Source organism: Oryx dammah, unplaced genomic scaffold (assembly GCF_014754425.2).
Source record: "Oryx dammah isolate SB20612 unplaced genomic scaffold, SCBI_Odam_1.1 HiC_scaffold_19, whole genome shotgun sequence".
Classification (NCBI taxonomy): Eukaryota; Metazoa; Chordata; class Mammalia; order Artiodactyla; family Bovidae; genus Oryx; species Oryx dammah.
Genome location: NW_024070203.1, coordinates 88,008,795 through 88,028,812, shown reverse-complemented (window position 1 = coordinate 88,028,812; position 20,018 = coordinate 88,008,795). Strand labels below are relative to the sequence as shown.

The 20,018-nt window shown below is 41.3% G+C and overlaps 1 protein-coding gene across 5 annotated transcripts in view; it reads left to right on the top strand.

Annotated features, from left to right (window-relative positions):
• Positions 1–438: 438 nt before the first annotated feature.
• WWP1 (WW domain containing E3 ubiquitin protein ligase 1) overlaps positions 439–20,018 on the top strand; it is a 141,716-nt gene continuing 122,136 nt past the window's right edge. Inside the window, exon 1 of one of the 5 annotated variants that reach the window (XR_005724562.1) lies at positions 439–576. The gene's annotated coding sequence lies outside the window, so the exon portion shown is untranslated. The remainder of the gene's footprint in view (positions 577–20,018) is intronic. The other 4 variants (XR_005724563.1, XM_040261127.1, XM_040261126.1 and 1 more) reach the window with 4 other exon arrangements.

The following is a 20,018-nucleotide window of genomic DNA, read 5'->3' as shown; positions in this document are numbered from 1 at the left end:
CGGGGCCCGGCCGCAGCGCGCGGCCGGCTGTGCTCTGAGGTGGGGTCGCGGGTCCGGGCCCGAGCCGACGAGACGGGCGCCCGGAGCTTCCGTGACTCGGCAGCCGCGGTCCTCGGGCTTCCTCCGCCCGCTCCCTGCCTGCTCGCCTCCCCTCAGAGCCCTGGTCCGGGGGCTCGCTGCCCCGGCTTCCACCTCAGTTCCGCCGTCCCGAGACGAGGGTCCCCGCCTCAAAACGCCTTTTTTTTTTTTCCTGACATGTTATCGCCACCGGTTCTTCGCCGACTCTGCGGCTCCCCACCCCGTCGCCAACACAACCCCCACCTCCACCTTTGTGACCTGCTGGGTCCCAGTGACCTTGCAGTTTTTACTCGTCCTTATCTTATTGTGACTCGGACCATTCTCCTTTTCGTCTCTCTAGACATTTAAAAATTTTTTGTCATCTGCCCATTGCTTTTTGCAGCCTTTAAACCATCCGTCCTGTGCACAACCAGCCTTTTCTTTGCTCCATAGGTTTCGGAGTTGAGCTTCCTTTGCTTCACCGTAATTCTATGAAACCTTCATCACCAAAGAAGAAAAGTATATGTTACGTTTGCATTTTTGCTCTTCCAGGATAAAAATTTTTTCCAGGGGCTTTCATGTGGCTTTCTTTTCCAGTTTGATTGGTTTTTCTCTCCGTGTGTAGCTAGTGTGCAAAAGATGTGAGTTTCTGCTTTAAAATGTCACTGGTAATAGTAGTGTAAAGGATACATACAGTCCAAAGTTATCTTCCTTCTCTTTGGATTTTTGTTTTTTGCCTGAAATACCTGGTGTACAGTTGTATGTACATTTCTGCAAGGGTTCATGCTTATGTATAAATCCACTCTACCTGTCTCATTAAGTCTGTATGTATTATGCAAGCGAAATGGACCTTTTAAAGAAGAAGGACATTCTTTTATTTATGTGACTTGTTTTTAGTCACAAAGTAGATAATTATCTGTGGCTGAATTTATCACTTTTCATAAATAGTTAATATTTTTTAAATTGAAAACTTAGAGTTGGGAGCTCTTCAAATTGAGAAGTGTAAAGTACATGGGAAAACCGTTCTTTCTCAGGTAGCTTATTAACATTTTCAAATGGGTCTTCCCTTATAATGCAAAACTGTTTATATGACCTACAGCATAGGGGCTTTGAAAGGCAGTAGCAAAAGGTTATGTTTTTGGAAGCGAAAATGTTGCATGTACGGTCTCTGCCTTCAAGAGATAATAATCTGCTTATCCTGTGAAGGCTGAAGTTTCTTCTACTTCCTTACACGATTATTAAGCATCTACAGCATGACTGCAATGTATTTGGGGGAATATAAAGATGAGGGTGTTAACAGTTTCTGCCTTCAAGGACTAGTTAGGCAGGTAGGAAGTTCTGTATACAAATGCCTAATTTGTTTTTTAATACATAGTATTAAAAGAATCTGAATCATGTTGAATTCAGATTCAGAGGGGTTAGAGCTCACATTTTATTTGGCAAGGTAGAATTAGAGGGGTTATTTCATAGAGCTTCGGGTTTTTTAAATCTTCAGTTTAAAGAATGACTATAGACTTTTGATAGGCTGGGAAAGGTAATCCAGGCAGAGAGACGGGATTAAGAGAGCTCAGAGTTCATACATTTGGGGAAGAGGCAAGTATGTTTGGATGAAATAAAACTTACCAGTACCGATATAAGGGGCCTCCCAATTGGCACTAGTGGTAAAGAACCCACCTGTCAGTGCAGGAAATAAAAGAGATGTGGGTTCAATCCCTGGGTCAGGAGGATCTCCTGGAGGAGGGCATGGCAACCCACTCCAGTATTCTAGTCTGGAGAATCCCATGGACACAGGAGTCTGACGGGCTATAATCTGTAGGGTGGCAGAAAGTCAGACACGACTGAAGCAACTTAATACACATAGATGCATAATGGGTGGTAAAGCTTCAAGTAAAAAATTCAACCAGCTTATGGGCTGCGTTTAAAGCTGGGCATGTAACCTTGGATTTAGTAGGCGACGGGGTTTTACAGATGATTTTTGAGTTGGGAAGGAAATGATTAAAGCTTTGTTTTCAGAGGATTAATCTGGCAGCAGCTTGTAGTGTGAATTGAAGTAGAACTTGGAGGTACAACAGACATTGCTGTGGTCAAAGGTGTCAGGGTCTCAGAGTCTACTGGCAATAATAGGGATGGAGGAAGGAAGTAGAATAGACAGAATTTGAATAATGAGAGAGAAAAAGAAGAAAGTAAAGTAACTGAGGTTCTGATCCAGGCTGGTTGAGAGAATAGTGGTACGTTTTGAGCAACATCCACAGAAGCTTTATCTTCAGCCTACTTTACAGCGGTAGTTCTCAACCTTTCAGGGATTAGTAACCCTTGCTGAAACTAAAGAAATCTGCTGGCCTGGAAAATTTTCATATGTACCTGTGCTTTGTGGATAATTTTCAAGGAGTCTGGACCACCTAAATCTCATTCATGGAACCTATGGCCCAGTGGGTTTGGAGCAGTGCTTAGAGTTACTGGGGACCTTTTAAAACAGTAGACCTTCAGATGTTTCCTATTACCAGTAAGAACCTCTGCTGTAGAGACATATGCACATCTAGTGATAGTATCTCCTTACACTTGTGGTTTGTCGCTTATCGAGAATTTTGACTAACTTATTTACTATTCAATTACAGAACCAAGTGATCCAAGAAGTTAAGTGATTTGTCCCAAGTGTTTCAGTTAGCAAATGGGTAAAGTAGAATCAGGAGGTGATGGACTGTGATGGTTTTCTTGTCTGGAAATGTGTACAACCGATTTATCATCAATTGAATGCAATCACTATCTTTAAGTGACCTCACCAATAGGGATCTTGGGAGGTTCCTTCCAGTTCTTAACATTTTGTGATTCTTGGGTTTTAGATTTTTATTAGACTGTCTATACCTTTCCTGTTTTCTATGTACAGGGGAGCTAGTGAGACTGATAGGTGAGTTGGGTATATGGAGATCAGATAGGAATACCAAAACAGTCATGCTCTCATTTATTTCTTTTGTATCTCAGTTTGGGTTGGAGAGGTGGGGCTGGAGGGGAAGTAAGTGGAATAAGAAACTTTTAAGAACTTTTATCTTCTATATTCAGGTATTCCTACTTGAGAATAGTTTTTCATTCAGGAACATTTTATTAAGTAAAAGTTAAAACTTTACAGAATACTGAAGTGCGGAGACCTAGTCAGTGATTTTTTTTCGTTGGATTAAGTAGCTAACGCTGCCTGTTATGGTTAAAGCGTAATTTGATTAGTAAACGGTTGATTTTTCTGCCTCCATAGGATTGTCTTCCTGGTAGGGAACCAGAGTAAGTTATTACACAGTATAGCTCTGGAAACTGATTCCATAATTATTAGAAAGGCTGGGATCTTTTTTACTCTTTCTATAAAAATATGATGTAATCATAACAAGCTCTATAAACCAATAAATTAGCCTTAGTGGTGGTTATTGAAATAACTAGCTAGTAATCCATGGAGAAGGACGTGGCAACCCACTCCAGTATTCTTGCCTGGGGAACCCCGTGGACAGAGAAGTCTGGCGGGCTACAGTCCGTGGGGTTGCAAGGAGTCGGACACGACTGCGGCGACTTAGCGTGCATGCACACACGCAGCTAGTAATACACAGTGGAGGAAAAATGTCTGATAAAAAGCACATACAGAGGTGGTTTTTTTTACCCCTTGCTGGTGCTAAGAAGAATATCATATTTTATATATTACAGTCTTTTACACTTTTTCATCATGGGTTATATGTCATCATTTGATTCCCTTGACAACTGAGTAGTAGGTGTGTCAGGAATAATTGCCTTTTAGATGAAGACAGTGAAGCTCAAAGAAGTAAAAAAACGTGAAGTTTCCAAGGTATATGGCTAGCAAGCTTGCAAGTGGCGAAAATAAGAACTAGAGCTAAAACCCATCTTTTTGTTCTTGAGTCAGTATTCTTTTCCCGTCAACTATTCATCTGAAATGGAAATATAACTGAAGATTTTATGTAAGGAGTTTGAATTTACCTGTTTGGAACTTGTGGTAAACTTTTTTACTAAAAAACAACTTTTTTTACTGTGTAGACCTGAGCTTGTCTGTTTCCTCCTTTGTGTTAAAATGGTGCCTTCATTGTAGTTGCTATTGGTACGTAAATTTGAAAATTTTAAGTATTTTATCACAAGTAGTTACTCTTCTATCAAGGAAAAAGCAGAAGGTGATTTCTTGTCTGAAAAAGTACATTGGTGAAATGTAGATATTAATTTCCTTTTGAAAATCTGTTGGCTTTAATTCACCTGTTTTTATAAAACTTTTTATAAAAGAAGTTTGTTCTTTTATAAACTTTTTTTAATGAAGCTTTGTCTATGAAGATTTGTATTTTGGGAGCATATAAATCAGAATCTGATTTTCAAAAGTATATCATGATACTTCACAGTTTTTGCCAGTATGTAAGAAGTTTCATCATTTAAAAAGAAATTTACCTTAAAAGCTCTTAGGATGCATTTCAAATTCATATGTTTAAATGACTTTTGGGGCGTATATTTTGTAAAGCCATTTGTCAGGTAATTCCTAAGGTTTGTTAGGAATTTACTGTCTAGGTTTGATGAACCTAGACAACATATTAAAAATGAGAGACGTTACTTTGCCAACAAAGGTCTGTCTAGTCAAGGCTTTGGTTTTTGCAGTAGTCGTGTGGATGTGAGAGTTGGACTATCAAAAAAAGCTGAGCACCGAAGAATTGATGGTTTTGAGCTGTGGTGTCGGAGAAGACTCTTGAGAGTCCCTTGGACTGCAAGGAGATCCAACCAGTCCATTCTAAAGGAGATCAGTCCTGGGTGTTCATTGGAAGGACTGATGTTGAAGCTGAAACTCCAGTACTTTGGCCACCTGATGCGGAGAGCAGACTCATTTGAAGAGACCCTGATGCTGGAAAAGATTGAGGGCAGGAGGAGAAGGGGACAACAGAGGATGAGATGGTTGGATGGCATTGCTGACTCGATGGACGTGGGTTTGGGTAAACTCTGGGAGTTGGTGATGGACAGGGAGGCCTGGCGTGCTGTGGTTCATGGGGTCGCAAAGAGTCGGACACAGCTGAGCGACTGAACTGAACTAAGAAAGACCCGCGTCTGCCTTAGCTTTCCTGGAGCCTGTCGTTTGCTCACAGCACTCCGCGGTGTCCCCTCTGCCTGGCTGGCGGGGGGCTCCGGGCTGGGCAGGCAGGGCCACGAGGATGGCCTGGGAGCCTGCGCTCTGGGTTCAGGGGAGCTGAGGGGAGGTCCTGACCGTGGGAAGGGCATGGACTTCATCTTCTGGGATTGTGTGAGTAGTTCGGATTGTGATAATTTACCTTTGTCGTTTTTTCTGGGTTTTAAACAAATGAGGCAGAGGTTACTTCTTACTGTGTAACAAACGTGAAACTAAGTGACTAAACAACCAGGTTTGGGGGAGAGGTTTTTGGAGTTTTTCTTTTTTGTTGTTCTTTCTTTTTGTTTTTGGTTCGCAGGCTTGCTCTCCCGGGCTGGGCCACTTGAGCAGTTGTGCTGGTTTTGCTGGTAGTGGCTTTAATGGCTAGCATTCAGTTAGGTGCTGGTCTTTCTCTCTCTCTTCCTTTGTCTCATTTACCACACAGTCTTGTCTCAGGGCTGATTTTCTCCATGTGGCCTTTCCAGGGTTGCTGGCCTCACATAGTGGCTAAGGGCTTCCAGGAGTGCAAAAGCAGAAGCCACCAGACCTTCTTAAGGCATAGGCTTGGAACCAGCCTAGTCTTGTTTCTGCCACATTCTGTTGGTTGAAGCAGGTCACAGGTCCAGCCCAGATTCAAGGGAAAGGGACTAGACAAGTATGTGACTCCCGGGAATCGGGCTTCTGGAAAACTATTTTGGAGGCTGAGACTTGAGCTGCCTGGTACTTTTAGTTCTTGGAGTCTGGGCCACTCAGATGGAAAGCTGAGTCTCAAGTGCAAATGATAGTGTGTTTGGCTTGTTACACAGATGGGAATAGCCAGTCATCCTGGGGTAGAAAAGAAGAGAAAGTTTGGGGTCTCTGGGGTTTGACCCAGTGTGCCACCATAATGGGCAGGATCGACTGGCTGTACTTCAGGGTAAGAAAGTTCCAGAGCTCAGGCCCCTCTGAAGCAGTGATTTACCCAGGTTAACCGTTTACATCAGACAAATCCCAGTCAGCATCCTGTGCGTTAAATAGGCAGAGGTCCATTAGCCCTTGTGATTCGATGCCAGACCTAGGGTAGCAGAGCTCCTGTCCTTGACTAGCCTTGAGCAAACTGGTGCCTCACAAATAGTATTCTCTGTTTGCAGTGTTGGGGAAAGTTTAGGATAAGCCACCCTTTCTTGGAGAGAGTGTTATAATGGAGAGAATATTCTTTCCTTATAAAGACTGGAATGGAAGTCCTGTCTCCTTAGCAATATATAAGGAATAGTAAGGCAGTGCTTATCCTTCCCGGGAACAGGTAGATTCATTGATTGCAACCTAGAGTGTTCTCATCTTATCTGTATCTCACTGTCACTGTCTCAGTAGTATCTTTTTTTTTTTGGTTCGAGTTATATGCTAAGTAATATTATGGCTAACTATGGAATGAAGAAAATAAATGTATGTTTTGTTGTTATTATAGCTTCTGCATAGAATAATGAATCAGTATATTTCATTTGAAGAATTTAGGTGTAGATTTAAAGCATTTTTTAATTTTGAGTAGGTTTCTGCCTCCTGGTACAAATCTCTTTGCAAATTTCTGAGTATAGTAGGATGTTGGCTCTTGTGGGCAGAACTTGGTAATTGAGTGTACGTACTGAGAAACATTATTTATATAAATAGGAGCAGCTAGGGCACAGAGAAAGGTGTAGATCGAATTACCTTAAGGTGTTTCTTTATGGCCCTCCTCCCTGTCCTAAATTACATGAGTGGTTTAAAAATGTGCTAGCATTAACAGAATTGCTGGTGTGATAGCTTTCTATTTAACTAAGGAAAACAAGTTCTTTGATAGCTGTTTAGTATACCCGTAATTAGGACCACACGGGACGGGTAGAAGCAAACTGACTTGCGTCCTGACTTGAAGTCCGATACTCCTGTCGTACCTTAGCTCCAGCTTGCCACGGTGAACCACGCTTTGTGTTTAGTTAGTATGGGGAGGAGAATTAGTCAAATGAGCTTGCTCTGTACAAATTAGGGCATACTTACTTTACCTTAGAAGTAAATAAATTGGATCTTTCTGCTCTTAAAGTCAGTTTAAGAATTAAAGGCATACATTCCTGTGCGTGGGTCAGGAGCTGTAGCTTTAGAGTCAGGCACACCTGAGCTCTGTCAGTGATGGTTAATAGGAGTGTTACCTCAGTTTCTTCTTCTGTAAAAGGAAAAAAAAATATCTTCTGAGTTTTGATAAGGATTCATTGAAATGTTACTTATAAAGCAGAAAGAAAATGTGGTCCATTGGACATTAGCAGCCCTTGAACCATTTTTACTGCCCTCAATTCATTATTGTTAACAAGTTGAAAATTTTCTGGGAGCCACTCATTTCTCAAGGACAGATGTAGTTTAGTTTGGCATAGGCAGAGCTGCATGTCAAATCTCACCTCTTAGCTTAAAAAACAAGTTGCCGAAAGGTTAAGAGTAAATCTGAGAAAGACACTGACTCAGCATGGCCGCAGTGTATCAGCTGGTAATCGTTCGGCTGTGCAGTCTGGGAGCAAGAAACTGCTCACACCGTCACTGGACGAAGTACAGGGTGGGCCATAAGCTGCTGAGGCTCAGTCCCTGCGTCGTGGTGGTCTGGTACACCAACATGCTGCTTAAATGTAGGTCCGTACTCCTCAGCAGCTTGTGGTGTGGTCCTAGTGGAGCTCAGGAACCTTCATTCTTAGTAAATACCTCAGATGAGTTTGTACAAGTTAGTTTGAGAGCTGTTGGTATAAACTGAATGGATAATTTGGGGTTCTGATTTTCTTTGAGACTATTTCTTAACCTATAGGGTTCAATAAATTGTTGTTCAGTCGCTCAGTCATGTCCAACTCTTCGCAGCCCCGTGGACTGCAGCACACCAGGCCTCCCTGTCCTTCACCATCTCCCGAGTCTGCCCAAACTCATGTCCACCGAGTCAGTGATGCCATCCAACCATCTCATCCTCTGTCGTCCCCTTCTCCTCCCGCCTTCAGTCTTTCCCAGCATATATCGGTCTTTTCCATTGAGTCGGCTCTTTGCATCAGGTGGTCAATGTATTGGAGCTTCATCTTCAGCATCAGCCCTTCCAGTGAATATTCAAGGTTGATTTCCTTTAGGATTGACTGGTTTGATTTCCTTGCAGTCCAAGGGACCCTCAAGAGTCTTCTCCAGCACCACAGTCTGAAAGCATCAGTTCTTAGGTGCTCAGCCTTTTTTATTGTCCAGCTCTCAGATCTGTATATGACTACTGGAAAAACCATAGCTTTGACTATATGGACCTTTGTTGGCAAAGTAATGTCTCTGTTTTTTAATATGCTGTCTAGGTTTGTTATAGCTTTTCTTCCAAGGGGCAAACGTCTTTTAATCTCATGGTCGCAGTCACTGTCCACGGTGATTTTGGAGCCCAAGAAATACATATGTATAATGTAAATTCAAGGAGAACTTAGCATCTGAACCTTTCAGATAGTTGTCCGGCTTCCCAAGTAGCTCAGTGGGTGAAGAATCCACCTGCAATGCAGGAGGTGAGGGTTTAATCCCTAGTTTGGAAAGATACCCTGGAGGAGGAAATGGAAACCCACGCCAGTATTTTTGCCTGGAAAATCCCATGGAGAGAGGAGCCTGGTGGGCTACAGTCTGTAGGGTTGCAGAGAGTCGGACACAACTGAAAGACTGAGAATGAGCAAGAAAATTGTCAAGGACTTGGTCCAAGCAACCTATAGAAACCTAATAATAATAATTACAGTGAGAAGCAGGCAAAGCCTAATACAGAGTAAGTACAGTGAGAAGCAGGCAAGACCTAATACAGAGTAAGTACAGTGAGAAGCAGGCAAGACCTAATACAGAGTAAGTACAGTGAGAAGCAGGCAAGAGAAGTAAACCTGCAAATAGGCACCCATCACGATTCCTTGTTTAAAAAATTTCCCTGTATTTCTACAAAATATGTTTTTATGAATGAAAGTATTTCCTTTTGAAAAAATGCCTTAGCTGAAACAGTTAAGTTAGATACTATGATTATTTGTCCAGTAATCTTAACTGCTTTTCACTTAGTTAAGATAAACTTAAGTTACTCAGAAATGGAGATTTTGAATGAAGTGTGTTTAATTTGGAATTTGGTCTTTTGGGTAGAAAGTAGTTTGAATGCGGGCCTTGATGTGTCTTTTGTAGAGAAAAGCCATTGCTTCGAATAAGGATATTGACTTGAGAAGAAAGTCATGAGAGAAAGTTTAAATTTTAAATTTATCAATCCAAAAGAAAAAAAAAAAAACAAACAAAGCCTTGAAGCTTCTTTTGTCTGACTTGTGCTTAGAGCAGTGGTCCTGATGACTTGCGTCTATGTGACTGACCCTCCTTAGTCCTGTGATCCTCTCCCTCCTTGGAACAGCAGGTCTTTACATTGGGGCTGTTCCTGGAAAAACTTAAGCTACGTATCAACCTTATTTTTATCGTCTTAGTACATTTTGTGGTTAAAAAACATGTTAAACCCATGATTCTTTCTAAATTTGAGTGGAAAGCATCAGTTGGAATTTGTTTAAGGAGCCTGTTGTTTTTGTCTGTTTCCACTGACTGACCAGTTCTTTGGGAAGCAAAGCGACAATAAACTCATCTCTTTTTGTCCTTTGAGCTGTGAAATGTGTTGATGTTTAGATGTGACTACCCAGAAAGGAAAGTGTACATCATACTCAGGAATTTCAATGTGCTACATTAGAAATTTTGGGTAATTATAATTTGTTTTAAAAACTTTCATTGTGACTTAATTTTCCTGTGAAGTATTAGCTAAACTGTTTAAGAGCTTAGGCCTTCAAGTTAGACACAGCTAGACTTGAGTTCTGGCACTTATTTATTGGTTTGGCTTCCCAGATAGCTCAGCTGGTAAAGAGTCGGCCTGCAATGCAGGAGATCCGGATTCGACACCTGGGTTGGGAATATCTCCTGGAGAAGGGATAAGCTACCCACTCCAGTATTCTTGCCTGGAAAATCCCCATGGACAGAGGAGCCTGGCGAACTACATAGTCTGTGGTTGCAGAGAGTCAGTCACAACTGAGACTAAGCACACTGCACGGTGACCTTGGTGAAGATGGCCTTAGATTAAGCCCTGGTTTCAGTGTGTGTGAACTGGGTATTCACATGTAGAATGGTAATAGTAATAATACCTATTCGTAGACTTATTGCATGACTTAAACCTGACACTTAGTACTGAGTAAATATTCACTAGGGTGGGTTTATACCTTGTTTTTGGTGTCAAATGTGTTATAGAAATAATTTTCTTTTAAATTTTAGAAATGTGTAATTACTCCATATTCTCTGTTATATAAAACCCCAGTAAAGTCTTAGGGCAGCACTCTATACTTTCCTTGGCAAATGTTTAGTTATGGATAAATGAGGAGAGTAGATAGTCACACATCTGATCAAATTTTGCTGCCAGATGAGTTCAGGTCAGTTTGGTTTTTGTCACCAAATGAGTTACGAAGTTAAGTTTGTAAGAATGGGGATATCTGAAAGTTCATACTTAGCAGCCTGGTTTAAAATTCCTTGTAAAAAGTAAATTAGCACTGTGTTCTGTTACTGGAGTAGCCATAAAGCATCTTGAAATCATGTAATTGTAGAGAGTTCAGCGGCACTGGGTACCTCTCAAGTGATTCAGTGTGGTTTTGATCTGATCCTTACTACAGATGTGGGCAGTTTGCTTTGTATCACTTTGCAGCATGGTCATGTGATGGACGTGCTCCTCAGCCTGCTCTCTGTACTGTTGTGGAAGATTGGATATGGCAGAAAAATAATGGAGTTTCTCAGAGTAATTGAGAGTATTACTGGAGTGGTGGTGGTGATGGGAAGATGTTTAGGAAGTTACCAGTTATTAGGCATCTTCTCTATTTCATTTTGGAAACAATTCCAGTTTCTTAGAGTTAATGTTAACACTTTTCCCCTTCACAAAAAGCCATCTTCATTTTACAGGTAAGAAAACCAAGCCTCAGAGAGGGTGGTGAATACAACCGAGTAGGAGAATTAAAGTCTGGACTCTGCTGACATTACCCAGCATGCTCTTCTCACACTAGGAACTGGCTCTTTGGAACTGGAGAGTTAGCAGACCTCCACGGCTGCTTACCTGCTGGGAACTCGGGAGCCTTCATGTATTTAGAGACAGGCAGGCCGTGTTGTGGGGTGAATGTCACTTTGGGTTGTGCTGTCTAGTGACCAGTGCAGGGCAGAGGAGTGCTGGCCTCAGCAGCCGGCCTGGGTGTGGCCTTGACATTAGGAACCTTTCTGTGTGTCCCTCGGTGGGTCTCTCAATCACCTGTCAGCCTCAGCTTCGGCCCTGATTGGTGCCTCGGTGCTTTTTGCTGCTTCAGAGCAAATACTGTGTATTTAAAAAATACCAAGCCTTTAACATTTTTGAATTTGGAGGAAAGTTTTATAGGTACATATTATTAAAATACTGCACTTTGAAAGAAGTGACAGATTATTGATGGAAATGTTTGTCATTTTGAAATCTGAGATGTTACATGATGTAATTACATGAAATTTGATCTTTGCAGAGTGAGAATGTTATGTTGCCCTGGATGTTTTTTCCCAGAATACATGGAAATAATTTATTAAACACAGTCCCAGCAATCTACCTTCTTCATTGTTAATGTGTTTATGCTTTTTACACATTCCTCGTTTTAAAATACTTTTTGAGCTTTCAGGGAAAGCATTTTTAGTGACCTAGCTTAAAAGCCCCACAAAACCACCCTATTATAAAGTTGCTTAAGTGATAAAATAGTAAAAGAATAGAACATCAGGTTGATATAGCAGACTGTTCATGTTGAGTCTTGGGTTTAGCTCAGCATTTCTTTTTTTACTATCCGTTTTGTAACACAAATGTAGTGAAAGAGCATTGGCTTTGACCCCAGGAGATCTGGGTTCAAAATTCTGACTTTCACCAGTTTTGTAACCCTGTACAATTTACTTAAATTCCTAAAACCTCATTTTCCTTACCTGCTAGAAGAAATAGTAAAGACTGTGAAGGACATTAGAGATAGTTTTTTTTTTTTTTTTTGGCAACATAACAGACAAATAATAGGAACCTAATAAATGGTCATTGTGTTTCTTACTATTTTTGGAGTCGGAGACCCGACGATTCAGATTCCAGGTTTAAGATCGGCCATGTTTTTGTGTCATTTCGGTGCCCCACGCACGTGCTGCCCAGCTGCCAGTCTCGTAGCTACGGCGCTGTCATCTTATTCTTCTGCCAAGGGGGGTATATTTATGAAGCTTTTTTTTTTTAAGTATTATCTTAAATTGATTCTGTAGGTTTAGAACCCAAGTTTTAAGATGCTGTTATTTGATTTTTCTTTTAATTGACTTTATGCACCACAGGAATGGGAAACCAGCCTTCTACTGATACTCATTAAGGTGTAGGGAAAATGACCAACTGCAAACATTTTTCTGCTTGAAAAGCTGTGGTTAAAAAAAAATAGCTTTGGTAATTTGCCATTACAAGCATAATATTGTGTAAGAAATTGTGCAAATTAGAAACTATGCCATTTGCATTTTGGTGTCGTTTACCTCTGTTGATGGAAATACATTTTAGTATCAATTCTTTTAAAATAGTAGTAGGAATTATCTCTCTAAATTAAGAATAATTATGAAAAATAAGGTTAGTCAATAAGTAAAAGTGTTTTCTTTTTTCATTTTTCGTTTTTAGTGTCCTGAAGGAGGGGATGGAGCAGGGAGCTAAGGAAGGATTCCTGTGATAGAAGGAAGACACAATAATAGTGCTGGAGTCCTGTGTTTTTGTTTTTAAGGACCGTAACTGTTGCCTTGAAAATCAAAATAGTTGCTGCTAAATTTGATGAGTATATTTTCTTCCTCATTAATGTTATCTAGTGGGTAGAGTACAGACATTTTAATATTCTTTCCTTGAAGTGAAGGAAAACTATTAATGTAGTATTTTGGAAAGTTGGTATAAGATACTCGATTATATTTTTAAAAGGTGCGCTTCCCTGGTGGCTCAGAATGTGTAGCGTCTACCTGCAATACAGGAGACCCTGGTTCGATCCCTGGCTTGGGAAGATCCCCTGGAGAAAGGAATGACTACCTACTCCAGTATTCCTGCCTGGAGAATTCCCATGGACATAGGAACCTGGTGGGCTACAGTCCATGGGGTCACAAAGAGTTGGATGGGACTGAGTGACTAACACTTTCTTTTAGAGAGCAACATCACCATCTTGTGGCCTTCTAGAAAATTGTTGCCAAAGGTATACTGTGAAAACTACAAGCATCAATTAAGTTGTTCTCTGATGTTGGCCAAGGACTCAGTCAAGTTTGTATTCAGTACCTCTTACTATATGTAAGTGGGAGATGGGAGTTAGAAAATAAAATGATTTTTACTGCTTTGATTGCAACTTTGTAAAAATAATCGAAATGGAGGAAAATAACAGTATAAAAATGGAAACAGTTGTGAGTTGAATTGATGTAAAGATTGTGGATGATTGCTACTCTCTGTTTTCATGAAATAGGCAGTGTTTATAGTCAAGCAGTTCTGAGCTAGAAAAATCTCAATGTGTTCTGTCCTCCATTTCTGAATTAATAAGATTACAAGGCCAGAGAAGTTTTGATGCCCTGTCTCATTCAGTCATTTAGTGAGACTTTATCTCGAGCAGTGTTGGCTAAGCTGGTGACTCTTAGGAGTATTTTCTACATGAATTTTTATATGTAAAAAATGAGTGTTTTCTACATGAATTTTTATCCTTTTTTCCTTCATTTTGGAAGTAGTTTTAAAAGGGAAAAAAATCAATTTGAGAAGTACTGTTCTTCACTTAAGAGAGCACCGAAAAACTAAATAAAGCTATTTGATTTTATGCCTGTAGTTTACTTAGTTGTTTTTTAAGATTCATTTTGTTGACAGTAAGTATCCAAATATAGTTATCTAAATAATATTAAGCACTCCTGCGTGCCATGCTTTGAGGGAGGCATGGTGAATAGGCCAGGAGTTCTCTGCACTCTTGGAATTTACAGACTAGAATGAAGTGAGAAAAATAAAGCTATTTTGATTAACACAAAAGTTTGAAATCAAAGATCCTGGGGGAAAATAGCTATAACTTAGGGTAAAGACTAACATTTACCATGTGTCAGGCACTGCAAAGTGCTTTTGGTATTTTTTTCTCAATGTCACCTGTTTATTTTGGAATTTTGCTTTCGTTTTTGCATATGTATACAAATAAGCTTTTGTGGAAGCTCTGAAATATCTCTGTGGACAGTAGTAGATTGGTACAAAGGTAATCGTGGTTTCAGACCATGAATTTTAAATTGTTTTACTCGGCTCAAACACATCTTTATGAATCAAAATAGGAACTGTTACAATCAACACATTTTTGCCATTGAGAAGTAAGTTTGTTTATTTCTGTAGCATAAAAATTCATGCTTCAGGATTTAAGAAACTCTTGGAAAGCATTTTCTGCTTCTTGCTGGTTGTGGAAGCATTTTACCCGCCAAAAGTTGTTGAGACGCCTGAAGAAGTGGTAAGTTGGTTGGTGAGAGGTCAGCTGAGTATGACAGATGAGTCAAAACTTCGTGGCCCAGTCGTTCAGCTTTTGAAGTGTTGGTTGTGCAGCATTCAGTCAGATGTCCTTGTGGAGAAGAATTGGGCCCTTTCTGTTGACCAACGCCGGCTGCAGGCGTTGCAGTTTACAGAGCATCTCATTGATTTGCTGAGCAAACTTTTCAGAAGGAACGGTTTCGCCAGAATTCAGAAAGCTGTAGTGGATCAGACCGGCAGCAGACCAATGACCACGGACCTTTTCTTGGTGCAAGTTTTGCTTTAAGGAGTGCTTTGGTCTAACTACTTGGTCTAACTACTGAGCTGGTCATTGCCTGTTGTTGTATAAAATCACTTTTCATCGCATGTCACAATCTGATGGAGAAATGGTTTGTTGTTGTGTAGAATAAGAGAAGATGACACTTCAAAAATGATGATTTCTTTGATTTTCAGTCAGCTCATGAGGCACCCACTTATTGAGCTTTTTACCTTTCCAATTTGCTTCAAATGCGGAATGACCATAGAATGGTCATTGTTCTTCGGCAACTTCTCAGGTAGTTGTGAGAGGATCAACTTTTTTCGATGACTGCTCTCATTTGGTTAGTGTCCACTTCCGATGACCAGCCACTATGATCATCATCTTCAAGGTTCTCATGTCCTTTGGAAAACGTCTTGAACCACCACTGCACTGTGTGTTTGTTAGCAGTTCCTGGGCCAAATGCATTCATGGTGCAAGTTGTCTCTGCTGTTTTCTCACACATTTTGAACTCGAATAAAAAAAAAAAATCACTTGAATTTGCTTTTTGTCTAATATTTCTGTAGTCTAGATATCAATTAAATGGCAGGTAATAGTTATTAGCAAAAAAATCATAAAGTGAAAAATGAGCATTAAAATGATGTATAACATAACCACATTTACTGAAGAATGTAATCCATTATCAGATGACAAAGTTCAATAATGCAAAACCACAATTACTTTTTGCACCAACGTAATACGAGTGGTCTGGCTCGTACGGGTTTGCTAGGCTCTTGCAGCTTGCTTGGTCTTGGCACCTCACCAGCACTTACAGCATTTCTGTTGGGAAAATCTGTACTGTGTTCTAAGTAGCTGTCTTTTCCCCAGACTTTTAGAGTCTGCTTTATGTATAATTGGGGGATTAGCTTATGACTTCTGAATTATTCTGGATAGTTAGGGACAGAAAGTATTGAGTTTCATGAGCTCTTCTCTTGTTAATATATTTTTGGATAGTTGAGTATTTAATAAGTCAAATGAACATTTTAGGTAACAATTATCCTCTACTTTTGTATTGAACATTTTTTGTTGCGACTTTATTGTAGGCTGTGGAGATGCCATCATGTTGGTAAGGTTGCGCATGGACTTGGTGCTCAGAATTATCCGAGCTGAGATGGAAGGGGGCACAGGTGGTTTATGGCCCCACCTGTATAGGATTTTAACATTTTAATATAAAACTGCCAGTTCTGTGCTATATAAGTATACTGTTTAACATAGCCACTCTTACCATTTCTACAGGTTAAATATTTTATTCATTGTGAATCTTATTCAGCACACGTTTTTTGAGTGTGTAGTAAGGGCTGAACAATGTGGGCCAGGGGCTGGAATTAATAAATTTCCAGTGTAGTGGGGGTAGATAAGGAAAAACACGGTTACAGTGCTATGGTTGCTTGAGCTGAATCTTGCGGTAATTTTAGAAATTACATAGATGAGCAGTAGGAATAACGTGTAGGAAGTCACTGGTGCCCAGATGTGTCTGTGAGAAGCACTTGGGGCCTGCTGGCGGAGTCCCCTGGCAATTCTGATGTGCAGCTCGGTTGAGGAAAGCTGGTAGTGGATTAGAAATGTGTCATTAGTGAGCTTTGGATAAAGAGCTTTTCTTTTTTCTTTCTTTTTTTTTGGAGAAAACCAGTTATTTTCTCTAGCTGAATTTTAATGAACAGAGGTGGCAGAGACTGTGTGTATACTTAATGCAGCTGAATAACCACAAATACTATAGCTTGTTAGTAGCTAGAATAGACCTGTTTCTCGTCTAGACCCTATGCTCTAAGCAGTTCCGCCATGGCTTTACTTGTAAGTGTGAACTGTGAAGGTGAATTGGAAGGAAAGGAAATCACACGGGGATGGGTGCTGCTGCCTGCCTTGAGTTCCTTACCTACCACGTCCCTCGTAAAACCGGGATTGTTGTCTGCGTTTATTGACCGATGCATTCCCCAGTGCCTGAGTGCCTCCTTCACCGAGGGAATTGGCAGTTAATCCCCTCCTTAACGTGCCAGTTTTGGAGATACCTGCATTTTCACCCATTCTTTTCTCTCTCTAGTCTCAGTTGTAAGGACTGTGTTTCTGTCTCTGTGTTAAATCTCAGCCAGTGCTTCTCAGAGATCTTGCCTTAGCAATCATTGTCTTCTCTGTGATGTCAGCATCTTCCTGCCTGAAAGCACATTCAGGTCTCTTCTGTCTGAATGTACAAAGCTGTGCACCCCTCCCTTTAAGACTGCATCTCTTTTCCTTTGTTATCAGGCATCTGAAGAGGTTTCTGGCTGTTGATTTGCTTCTGAAGCTTGGCCTCTGGGCCTCCCACTCCATTAAAATTGCCCTTGCTGAGGGCCTGGTGGCATCCCTGTAGTCTAGTAAACTGTTTTCTCTTTTACGGATCTTACTGGAGTACTTGCTGGGCTGAGCCACTCTTTTTCTCCTTCAAATTCTTAAACTTTTGTTTTTTTTCAATTCTGTGCGCAGTCCACATCTACCGTTCCGCCTTTCAATATTGCTGTTCCCTAGGTGCTATCTGTACTGCTAATTGTATGCCAGTGGCCTTTCCTGGGTGAAAGACCACCTGTTGCAGCAGGTGGCTTCAGTTGGTTCTTGAGCTCCTGCTTATGGGATGTCATGCAAACATTTACCTCCAGCATCTATTTTCTGAGCTCTGTCTTAATTGGTCAGTAATAATTTTTGGGGGCTTTCGCTCAGTCAGGCTTTAGCCTGGGTTCTGGGAATGAATAAGATAGAATTTCTGCCCTTGGAGGTAGATACAAGATTGGAGATAGATACAAGGTTGGAGATAGAAGTAAGAGGGTAAAATAACTGAACATAAATGAGGATTACTAGGAAAGATAAAATAGGGTGAGGTGGTAGAGTTGAAGGAGTGGGGCTCTTTCTCTGCCTGGGCTAACGAGATTCTTTTTGGATGGATTATATTTGAGTGGAGACCTGAAGCTGAGAAGGTAGCCGAGGGACTGTCAGATGGAGCAGGGAAAACAAAAGTGCAAAGGGGAGGAGAGAGGTGCAAGTTGCAGGGGCAGCAGGCCACACGGAGCCAGGTTTGAGTTTGGGTTTATTGGAGTTAGAATGAGAGACCTTTGGAGAGCGAAAGAGCTTTTGCGATGATCCTGCTTTGGAAAGCTTGCTCTGACCCTGGATTGGGGATGGATGTGAGGGCACGCAGGCATATGACGTGAGAGGAGGAGTCGAGAGGCGGGGCCGGGAGACCACGTGCTGCAGTCTAGGTGAGAAATCATGAAGCTTGGAGATAGAAGGTGGTATTGGAGATGGTGAGAAGTAGTCTCTTTTATCCCTGCATCTGATTAGTCCACCAGTTATTACAGATTCTGGACTTACTGTCTCTGCTGCTTCCTCTGTTTTTAGTCCCTTTCCAGCCTAGCCCACTGTCAGGCTCCCCTCACAACACTGTTAGAGCAGTTCTTCCAGAGTGGGAGTCCTTCCCTGATGAAAATGCCCTGGTTCTCGGTGGCTTTCTCAGTACTCTTCAGGGGCAGCTGCTTTCTTGCTCCCTTAAGGGCTCATCTCTTGAGACTCACTCTCCACAAACTTGCCTGAGTGGAATCAGTGATATATTCACTGTCCATATTGGTGGTCTTCTCTGAGTACGGAAGGGCTTGAGAGCACTCTTTCCTCTCGTGTGGACAGCCTGACGAAGGAGTCCTGCACCGCTCATCTCCGCTGTTGCCCGTCTCTCAAGCCTTTCCAGGTGCCTCGTCACTGTCGCACAGAATCTGCCTTAGATGCCCCTCTGCTGCTGCTGTTCAGTCCCCAAGGCATGTCTGACTCTTTGTGACCGCGTGGACTGTAGCCCACCACGCCCCTCTGTCTGTGGGATTTCCCAGGTGAGCATACTGGAGTGGGTTGCCATTGCCTTCTCCAGAGGATCTCCCCAACCCAGGGACTGAACCCACGTCTCCTGTGTGGGCAGGCGGATTCTTAACCACTGAGTCGCTGCTCCTGGGGAAGTCCGCCCTTCCTCTGTATTTCTGCTATATTCTCTGCACCGCCCTGTCAGCTTGATGCTGCTAATTGCCTTGTCTGTTTTTACGGTTAAATTGTAAACTCAACGGAGGGCAAAGAGCATATCAGAGATGGGTTTTGTATTCCTAGTGTCTAACATACTACCTGAAAACATGCATTAGTAGATTGATGTGCTGAATGACTTAATTCAGAAGTGTTAAAAGATGCCTACTTTGATTATTGATTTGATTATTGATACCTACTTTGATTATCAGATACCTGCTACCTGATTTGTTTACTGATCAGCTCTGTTTTGTCCCATGGCAAATTGATTGTCTTTTACTGGAAAGGTTAGAGGCCTGAGTCAGGATTTCATTAGGGAGCGTGTGGAGGCCTGGTCTGTGTTTATTGAGTGGATCCCTGTCTGATGGCGCAGAGAGCTGCAGGAGAGAGTGGGTGCGAGGTGGCCGTTCGGTCATGGAAGGAGAGGGAGATGTTTCAGCAGAGGTGAGGCCGCAGCCAAACTGCATGGGTGGAGAAGGGAGCAGAAGGTGAGAAGGAAGGTTGGCTGTTCCTTTAAGAGGTTATTTGATCAAAGCATTTGGTTTTTCTTTTTATTGTCTTCTTGTTTTTTTAAAAAACATAAGCCTCAGGTCAATTTGAGGGCCGGAAAGAAGAGGGTATAAATGGGAGGAGAGAGTATATTTAGGAGGTGAAAGACGTGTAGGTACTCAGTCACTTTGGAAAGGAGGGTAGTCTTCATTTTCAGAGACTCAATACTAGGACAGGGTATTGCATAATATATTTTTATAAGAATCTCCCTCAGAAATTATTTAAAATATGGTAGATGGAGTGATTGTCTCAGAATGCCAAAGAGTTGAGTTTAAAAGCAACCTCACTCACTGTTCAGAAAAATTTATTGATAGAATTGAATAAGCAAGATTATATTTTTCTATAAATGCTTTTTCATTGTCTTATATTTAATGTTTTCCTGTGTTATGTGCTTAATAATTTAGTATTTATATATCACTTTATAATTCACAAAGTGCTGATATAATAATAGTAATTTCTCCTAAGAC